Genomic DNA, 9,863 nt, shown 5'->3' on the forward strand with positions numbered 1-9,863 from the left:
TTCATCAAACGCTTCTCCAACTGCTGGTCTTGATGTTTTATATCATTTTGTGTGTTAAATAAACTAATTATGCCAGGACAAAACTGGCAATTCGATTATCCTTGTCCCTTGTAAGAATATTATAAAATGTTGGCCCCTCAATACTCAACTTTTAACCAGTTTCTATTGTAGGCTATTTATCTTTTTGATTTTAAAACGGAAGATATTTCAAACTTAGAAATACTTAAATCAAGCAGAAAAATTAGGCTTTACTATAACTGCAGTCAGTACCTTTTAGTTTAATCATCTACTAGCTATTTAATATTTTTTATCGTATGTTTTCCCCGCGATCTAATGTTGGTTTTATTTTATTAAAAATCATTTCATTCATCAATCTTGTGTCGCGGGGGATTCCACAAACATACAATTCACATGCACAAAGGCACCCAGACTCAGAACAAGCGTTCTTGAATAACACAAAAGCTTGTCCTACGCGGGGCTCGAACCCGCGGCACGTCGCGCGCATTGGGTTTGGCGTGATGACCTCGACCACTCGGCTATGCGTGCAGTCTATTCAACCTATTTCTACTACCTAATAAAACCTTTATTATTATACCTCATTTCAGATAAAACATCATAGTTCCCACTCCAGTCTTTGGAGTATAATGCGACTGCTCACATCTATCCGGTTTAAGTCCGGTGCCATCGCAGCAGCGGTGTGACGTTATGTCAAAGGGAGGTTCATCCCGGCTATCCGGTTACCGGACGAACGGACACGCCACCCGACACTTCCGTTTCCGAACGATCGACTTTCCGACAGGTGAGCCTCGCATCGATCGACGGATTTGAATTTTTATTTAGAAGGGTAATTAAGTTTATTCACGTATTATGCTGTTGCTAAACCTGAACTAATTATTATAAAGGCGGTCCTCAATGCTATCGGTTGGCTAATGTAGAATATATGTATGACTATAAATAAATGTGGCACGCCACTAAGAGAGGCCTATGTCTAGCAGTGGACTAAGATGGGCTGATTATCATGATAAAATACATATGGTCTTTTTAACATGTCGTTTTGTTACCAACTTAATGAAGAGGATAGTGAGATGAAACATTAAATTAAATGGGAAATTACAGGAAATGATACAGGAAACATTACATTATACATTACAAATAAGTGCGCAAGTTACATGTGTTTTTATGATACCTCAATCGATGTCGATAAAATTTGGTATGAAGGTTGCTGACACCTTAGATTAACTCATCTATAGGCTACTTTTGTTTTAGGCGGGTGAAGCCGCGAGTTACGTGGGGCGAATAAAATTAGCAAAGGACATTAGTTATAATGTTAAATTATACCTTAGTTTTCATTGCATTCTTATTACTTTATATTTTCTTTTACCAGGTGCGGCGTTCGTGAAGCTGCTTCGGAGTATCTGCCACAGCGGGAGTTCCACGCCAGCGTCAAGAACATTAAATGTTGACTAATACATTAATTTGCATTACGATTGTCATTGATACAAATGCTGTTTAATGGAATAACTATTGTATTTAAAAATTAGGCATTTATTTTATAATTTCTATTTTACTAGGAAGTCATTTATAGTCTTTGAGGTTTCTGTTACAAGCGACATTCTAGGGAAGCAATGCTATGTGAAATTGTGGTGAAAATATAACGATGCTGATGTAGTGTACCAACGGCTGGTGGAGATGTTGATATGAGATGAGATAACCACTTCGTAGAGTATTTATTATTAAAAAACACCAAAAATCTCAAATGACGATAAATGTATTATTATAAGCAAGCATTACGTCAAGCACACCAACACATGCTTCTTAAGACAGTTTAACCTCTATTTATCAAAACATGATTCCTATAAACCTAACCTACCATGTCATGAGTGAAGTTTCCAGAACGTTCCCTCTCCCTGTGTGGCCTGGACCACCTCTGCGATCGCCAGCTCGCGGCATCACTGTTCACTGGGCCGCGTGCCCACTGGCACAACTTGCTCATATTCTCACGGTGTGACTTCCCATAGAGGTTTTGGCGCGCCAAAAACTGTCGCGATTTTTTGTTGATATCTTCCAGCGTCCGTTCATGTTTGGCTTCTAAGAATTTAGGCATGTGTTGGAGCATACTGGAGTGACTTTCACAGTAGATTTTAGCGTCTAGGCTCTAAAATATATGTTTTAGACTTGAATTGAACTGTATAAGGGCAGAGGTCAATTTTCTGAAATTATCTTATGCATTCCAACCTAGTCTAAGCTTTACATTACTTTAAATTAATTTTGGAGTATTGTTAGTGACGTATGCAGTAAATAACAAATTACGATATAAAGAAATTGATATAATAGGTAACTTTGGCCCTTTCTAGTTCCCTAGATCTTCTTCAAAAATCGTTATCGTTTATAGAAAATGATAGACTGGAGAGAAACGAGATGTCATCTGCAAACAGGGTTGCTAGCCACTCTGGAAATGTAGATAACTTACTGAATAGGGCCGGTGGACTAGAAAATCTTATGAACTGCACGTCTATCATTCATGTAGAAACTATAATTGTATTTATCATTACGTTACATTATGTACGTTATCAGTAGATTCTCATCTTACAGACCTCAGCATCCAAATACTACCGAATCAAGTCAACAACTACCAAATAAGTTTTTAAACAAGTTTCCTAAAACCACCCCACTTAACCTACCTGCAAATAAGCGGAGTTCAATCAATTCGAAACAAGTCGGAGACAGGTCGTCTCCGGATGGCTCGCAGCTACCTGGGTGGCCATGTTGCTCGCTCGCACTAATCGGTATTGATATTCGGATTATTCCGGATCGAATTCGTGCTCAAAGGATGGATACGTCAACTAGTATTTCGTAGATGGATTTCTGTTGTGGCATATTGATTCGTTATCTAATCATTTTATGCTTTGAAATTATTAGTTCTGTATTACGATTATAAGTATTTACTACTATCTGGGTTAAAGAGTATTTTATGTAAATAGGAATTTCTATAGCTGCCTGACAATGACGTGTAATTAGACATAGTCAAACAATCAACAAATCTTTTTTGGCTACGTTTTTCTATTCCATTTTTCTTGTCCTTGTTCCATGCAAATCAACAGATGTTAGATGAATCTGTTAACTAAAGTGCAGAAGCTTACAAAATGCAAATTCAATGAATGTAAATATAATTAATTACCTCATTACTTATCTAAACATCATCGGGCCGCTAAACGCTTCTCACCGCAGAAACAAAAGCTTCCGCTCGGCCGCGCCGGCCATGTTAACCCGATACGTTGACAGCCACTTTCCCGCGCACAATATGTCATGTTTTTTTTTCAGACGAGGGGTTGGATACAAACAGCCAATTACGGTAGGGGCGGGAGTGCACTTAGCACACTTGAAAGATAGTTTAGTCACCAACAACGTGGTGTAAGGGCTCGTCCTCCGCCCAAACGTTAATGACAAATTGCATTTTAATTTTTTAAACGGCCGCCTGTGTTGCCATGGCGCATGCTTCGACCGACCCGCTTAATTTAATTAGTGAAAGGAGGTTTTGTGCGATACAGTGATTTGTGATGTGTTTTATTATATTTTCGTGTTAATAGTGCTTTACAGTGAAAATATCCTGGATATATACTTTGAAAAAGGTGTGTATTGCATTTGTTACCGTAGTAAACATTTATTTAGTTGATGTTAAATAATTTAATTAGTAAATGACAGGAGTTATACGTAGACAGCCTCAACCTTAACAAAATAAATAATTTATTTAACAAGTAATAATAAATAATAAATGCGGACAACATCACATACATTTCAATTATCCAGAACAAGTGTTCTGGATAATTGAAAAAGTAGTTCCTTTACAATAAATATAAGGTCTAATAAGTGAGGCCCATATATGGAGCCGATATCTTATAGGGTTACAAGATATTTCAGTGCCTGAAAAGCGTATTGCAATTAATAAGCTAATATTTAGCGAAGAACAACTTTATTACAAAGTGGTGAGTTAATTAGTAAACCTGTTTTAACTGAACACTGATTTTTTTTAAAGATTTAAATGTAACCGTTTGAGAAAACTCTGTTCCTGAAATATTATCTACTGTATTCGTAGTTTTTAAAGGTCGGTATTTTTTTAATAGATTTTATTTTTCATTTAACCTCGAATGTAATTTCACTGTAAATTAATTATTATATTATTAGTTTTTCGTAATTAATGAGCCTATATTTTACTAATTTAATTCGAGATTATAGTTGTCAGATATACATTATAAGATAATTATTTAAGATCAACAGTATTCGGTTGAAAATGTTCAACATTTTATTATTTGAATTTGACATATCTTAGATAACAAAGCGTCATTTAATTTAAATTAAAAGAAGAGTTTTCGTTCCGTTAGTGTATAAGTATTATACATTGGATACTAAGACATAGTATACATTGTCGAAAACGATGCTTACCCTAAAGTACATACCTAGGTATTTTTGTAAAGAAAAGCCGACTTCAAATAAAGACTACAGAGTCTATACTAGATGTTTTTTTTTTTATGGGAACAAGTGACAGCTATTTCACGTTAAAAAAAATATCAATATAAAATCGTTATATCCAGTCGCTAGTTTGTAGTTACCAACAAAAAAACATTAGAACCTCCATCTTTTGAAGTCGGTTAAAGATCCCATGAAAATTTTTCTACTGAAAGCTATATTGCGAGAAAACTATGTGGTGTAGTTTCAGTAAGGGGGGACTGAAAGTAGCTAATCTTGTGACTTTGTTGGCACCGTTATGTAGCTAGTTTGTTAGTCAATGCCTATGCTAGAAGGCTAGCGATATAAAATTGCATGACGTAAATATAATCGCTACAAATGATACAACTGGTCATGTGCGAAATGTTTGATCATGTTAGCCTTGCGATACCAACAGTACTTACAAATTAAATAGGCTAAAGAAAAGCAAATCGGTAGGTACGTAGGCTAAAATATTCTATATTCACCCCCAAATTATTGCCTGTAACAATTGTCCGTTGCTTAATGTCGATCTTGGATAAAGTCTGACAGGCGGACAGCCCTACAGATAATGGAACCTCGGAAATAGGTTTCCGATTTTACCCGTTTAATACGGGACCCTAAAAACGATGAGATAAGAGCAAAAACAAAGTTTAGTTTCATTTAAAACCGATAATGTTATTTAATATCAACATTACTTAATCAAAGAACTGTAACGATTTTTTAATCATTTTTTGTCACCACTGGAATAGTTTCGCAACAAATAATATTTATTAGATAAGGTATTGAAGTAGGTAATTGCCATTCTGAAAACCGTATTTTAAAATAATAAACGTTTTCTTTTAACTTGATGTCCGAACTAGTTACTGGGATGCGATATTTCCAGGACGGGTTCAGTCTGTTGCTATATGTACATGTAAAGTAAACAATTTTCCTAATCAATATGGTTACCAATTTTAAAATCTTGTGGATGAAAAGAAGATACGATACTGGCGCCCAACTTGGGACCTCAATTTGAAGTATTCAGCCTTAGCTCAGTTTATTTATTTAATTCTTACTAAAAAAAATCGTAGCGGCAGTAACAAGATTAACAGCGTCTCTTTAAGAAATCTAATGAAACGTTTTAAAACGCCTTAGAGACGTTGTTTTGCCAATGGTTAGTTCCTAAAGGACATGAACATCGTTAGTGTTGGTTTAATTGTAACTCCGCATGCATAATCTAGTTATTGAGAAATGAAACGTCAAATACGGTCATTAAAAAGATTAACGGCCGCAAATGGTCTGATAAGTTAAACTAAGTTAAGTAAATAAATAGAGCAATTACTATATCGAGTATGCCAGAACCACTTTTGAAATTTAATTTAATTTAGAATACATAAACTACCGATAAAACACAGAAACAAGGCATACCTACATGTGCTATATATACTAACTTCCAAAATGTTGCTTGTACATATAAAGATGAGGTTGTTAGAAAGGAAAAAGTAGGCTCTATAATATAACTAGCAGTCCCGGCGAAGTACGTGCCGCCTCACAGTCGATGATAACTGTGGAGACAAAGTATTAAGGGTGGACAACCCTTATCGCTTAGGGTAATGAAAATAGATAGTATCCGATTCTCAAAACTACTGAATACGCATATAACATTTGGTAAAAATCGGTTAAGTAGTAGATAGAGTACGGTAACTAACACCGTGGCACGGGAATTTTATATATTTTATTTTAGAATATTACGAGATGTTCGTCGTTAATTTAAATATATCGTTCTTAGGGTTCCTTTCCCGAAGGGTAAAACAGTGTTTTTATTACTTTAATCAGTAGCCATCATGTGGTCGTGGTCGTTAGCTGTAGTTAATGCTATAGGTAGGTATTGAGGCCCTATAAAGGTGTTTCAAAGCACTCAAGTGTTAATCGTCTTAAACACCTTTAAATTTTATAAGTTTGTATGTAAGTACGTCGTGTAGTGTATAGGTAAGTTTAGCCACAAAGAGTTCCTCCTCCTTTGGTAATTGCTAATATGAAAAAAAAATGAGAATGAAACTGGAAAAATGCAAGTTTTATTCGCGTACGAAGTGGCTTTTAAACACGAAAAAATAGATTTAGCACGGTTTATCTTATTCTTCTCTTTGAATTTTCATCAATTAAATAAATTGCCTTGAATTTGGTCCTTCTTTCTGGGACCTTTCTCTTTTTTTTTAAGCAGAAATTCGATAACGACCAATACGAGGAGCAAAACACACTTTTTAATCACAGAATGGAAAGAAAAAAACAAATTAAAATATAGTTATATAAAAATTCGGTGTAGTAAGGAGCGAATCAAAAAGAAGTGGAAATAGTACTAATAAGAAATATTGTCTTACGCCTCGAGAGCTAACGATAGCGTTTGTATGGGACTAACTACGTACTTATCGATGAGAGCAGACATTTTTCTATCTGTGTTATCGTTCTATATTCAAGCAGAGTATTAACTCCTTATGTAAAGAGGTGAATTCAGAAATAAGGAACAATTCATAGTTACAAAGCGTTTTTTTTTTGCCAAACGTGGATTCTACACGTAGCTAAATGTTGTATTTTCACATGCCTAAGTAAAACTCAACATTGGAGCCTTTTACAGATTTTTGATTGAAATATTATTTTATTCTCATATTATCAATCAAAATGGTCCGCTTTTTTGTCACATATTTTCGTTTTAATACCCGAGATTAACGTAGAGATAAATCCCAACAATTAAACTTGATGAACAGTTGACTCTTCTGGTTAACTCGTGTTTGTATATTTCAACATATTTCGAATACTGTTACTATACTACTGTTGTATTTCGATTACGTCTAATTTATGTCAGAGATGAAATCTTTGATTCTGACTGACCACTCAGTGTTTTAGCTTAAAATTGTATCTTAATGTGTTTATGTTTCTGAAACTTCATCTGTTAAATTACATTAAGACCTGAATACAGAGATTCATAGGTAGGTATTCGGTACAGGATTCATATATGGCATATACTCGATATTAAGACCTGAATATAAATGAATATAGGTATACATGTTATGTACTCATACTTAGATCATAATTAATCATTCCAGCATGCCAACCCGTGACTATAAGCGTCGGAAACTGAGCTCGCCATGTTAACAATCTCCGCCCTTGCGCTGTAGAGATGCGCGGCAGGCGGGGCCATGGATTGCTACGTGCCAAACAACCCGCAGTTCGGGCTCGTCGAGTACTGCTCGAGCGAGCACGGGCTGTGCGACCCCCTGCACTGCACCTGCGTCGACAACCAACTGCGAGAGTTCCCGGAAGACTGTTGTCAGGTACGGAGACTGTTGTGAGAGAACCTAAAACAGTATTAATAGAGAAGATTTGGTTTTAAGTGAGATATATTTGGTGATCTGTGCTGTAGGCGATTGATAAAAGTATACTGCTTATATAGGTATCTATGTATCTATCATAAATCGATGGATAAAGGTGGAAATTTAAAAGATAAATTAGAATGAACGAGCAAGACGTAAAGAATAGTTTTTATTTGTGATGAGAGAGAAATTCAGTGATTTGTTATGTAGGTCAAAGGTTAAGATGAAAAATGTAGATTGTAGTAGCTAAAAGGCTGGCGATAATCTAGATCAATCCATAAAAATAATTGAATTAAAACTCTACAATGTGATATGAGAAAAAATCTCAGATCTGTTTTGGATCCAAAACCTTAATTAAGGATACCAACGAAACGATTAAACGTGATTATACTTCTAATTTGGCTCAATGAATTTTAATATTGCTAGTTTTAATACTAAATACATCTTTACGAAATTATTGTCTCGAGAGCTAAAAAATAGTCGACCCCAAGTTGGGTGCCAATAATCAAGGACGATTGGTTGTAAAACTGGAATAAATAGATGAATATTTTTAATGTTACACTCTTATGTCACAGAAGTTTACCTGTGTTTTCATATTTTGAAATATTGAAAACACATATTTAAAATAGAATACCAAAATGGTTCAGTAATTTTGTTTCTAGTTATAATTGGGCTATACTTTTGCAGGCTTATTAGCAAAGTGTCATCAATAAAAGTCCTTGATCTGATAATGGACACAATCACTATTTAATAGTTTAGTGAGATTGCCTACCTCAACTATCTCATGCTTCTCAATTTAAGAGAAACGTCATGTATACTTATAGAGAATTCATCGAATGAGATTTTCTGTATCTACCTGCTGAATAACATCACATGTTTGTGCTGCATTTGTGCACATGAGAGAAACAACTATTCATTCAAGAGTAGCTATAACCCTAATCATAAAATATGTGGCAGTCTATCTTGTATTCTCATCAATTTGCATAAATTATAGGATAGTAAAAAACCGTTTATCACCTTTCAACCATGTTACAGACAAATTCTAATCAAACATTTCCTTTACAGCAGGAAAACGAGAACTGCTGTCCAGAAAATGGCGACGAGCTAAACGCTTTAAGCGACAACATCGCGTGTTCAGCGCTGTCCCCGGACGAGGCGTGGCCCCCGGAGGACATGGGCTCCTTCTCCCTGCCCCCGCTCGACCTGGAGCCGCTACCCTCGTTGTTCCCCTTCTCACCCTGCTCGGGGTACAAGTAAGTGGGAACTCTCCTTGAACAATATTCTTCAGTTAATTATTAAATGATGTAACGGTTTACTCACGCGTATTTATCGGGAGTGCCCGACTAGTTTCGGACCCAATCGGAGTTCTTAATCGCCTAAGACGCTTGCAAAGTGAACTGAAAGCAGTACTGTAATGCTCAGCGCATATTCTTTTTGGAACATCGAACTGTACAACTGTATTCTTTTGATAATATGGTGTAAATACCCTATATGGAAACCATGCCCATTAAGAGCTTTTATGAATGTTCCCAAATTTTCTACCAGAATATAATTATTACTCGTTGTCGTCAATTTTCTTTTCGAACTTTAAATTATCTGGCAGGATTTTTTCATATTGCATAAACCAAATGAGAAAGAACTAAAAGTCAATCGCGTGCTGTAATTTACCAAAAAGATTTACAACCAAACATGCAGTCGATGGCTATTGCATTGTAGTTGGATTAAATACCGATACTGAAAAGTGCAAACATTTTAGAGTTTCTATTTTGTTTTTTTAAGATCTTTTGAGTTAAATTCGAGCTACTTCCCAGTTTCTGTTTGAGATGAACTTTTTCATGCAAATGAAGGTAAAAGGCGTGATAGTGCAATAGTAATGTAGCTATTCCGATAATGGTTATGGAAGACGGCAGCTCTGCTAGTAAAAACATAATCCCATCGAGTATTGGTTTGTTTAATTCATTTGATTGATTGTTTACGATCAAAGAAATCTTCAAAACAATTAATATTTCTTTGCTTTTTTTGCAAAGAAAT

General features: G+C 35.4%; 1 protein-coding gene across 3 annotated transcripts in view; it reads right to left on the reverse strand.

Moving 5' to 3' along the window:
- Positions 1-9,863, reverse strand: part of LOC113507213 (protein TRC8 homolog) — a 45,138-nt gene that overhangs the window by 28,219 nt on the left and 7,056 nt on the right. The window contains exon 2 of one of the 3 annotated variants that reach the window (XR_003401819.1): positions 6,171-7,817. The exons of 1 other annotated variant lie outside the window; for it this stretch is intronic. The gene's annotated coding sequence lies outside the window, so the exon portion shown is untranslated. Of the gene's footprint in view, positions 1-6,170; positions 7,818-9,082; positions 9,102-9,863 lie in introns of those variants that run through there. One more of the 3 variants, XR_003401818.1, reaches the window with a different exon arrangement.

The sequence above is a fragment of the Trichoplusia ni genome, unplaced genomic scaffold, assembly GCF_003590095.1.
Source record: "Trichoplusia ni isolate ovarian cell line Hi5 unplaced genomic scaffold, tn1 tig00001093, whole genome shotgun sequence".
Taxonomy (NCBI): domain Eukaryota; kingdom Metazoa; phylum Arthropoda; class Insecta; order Lepidoptera; family Noctuidae; genus Trichoplusia; species Trichoplusia ni.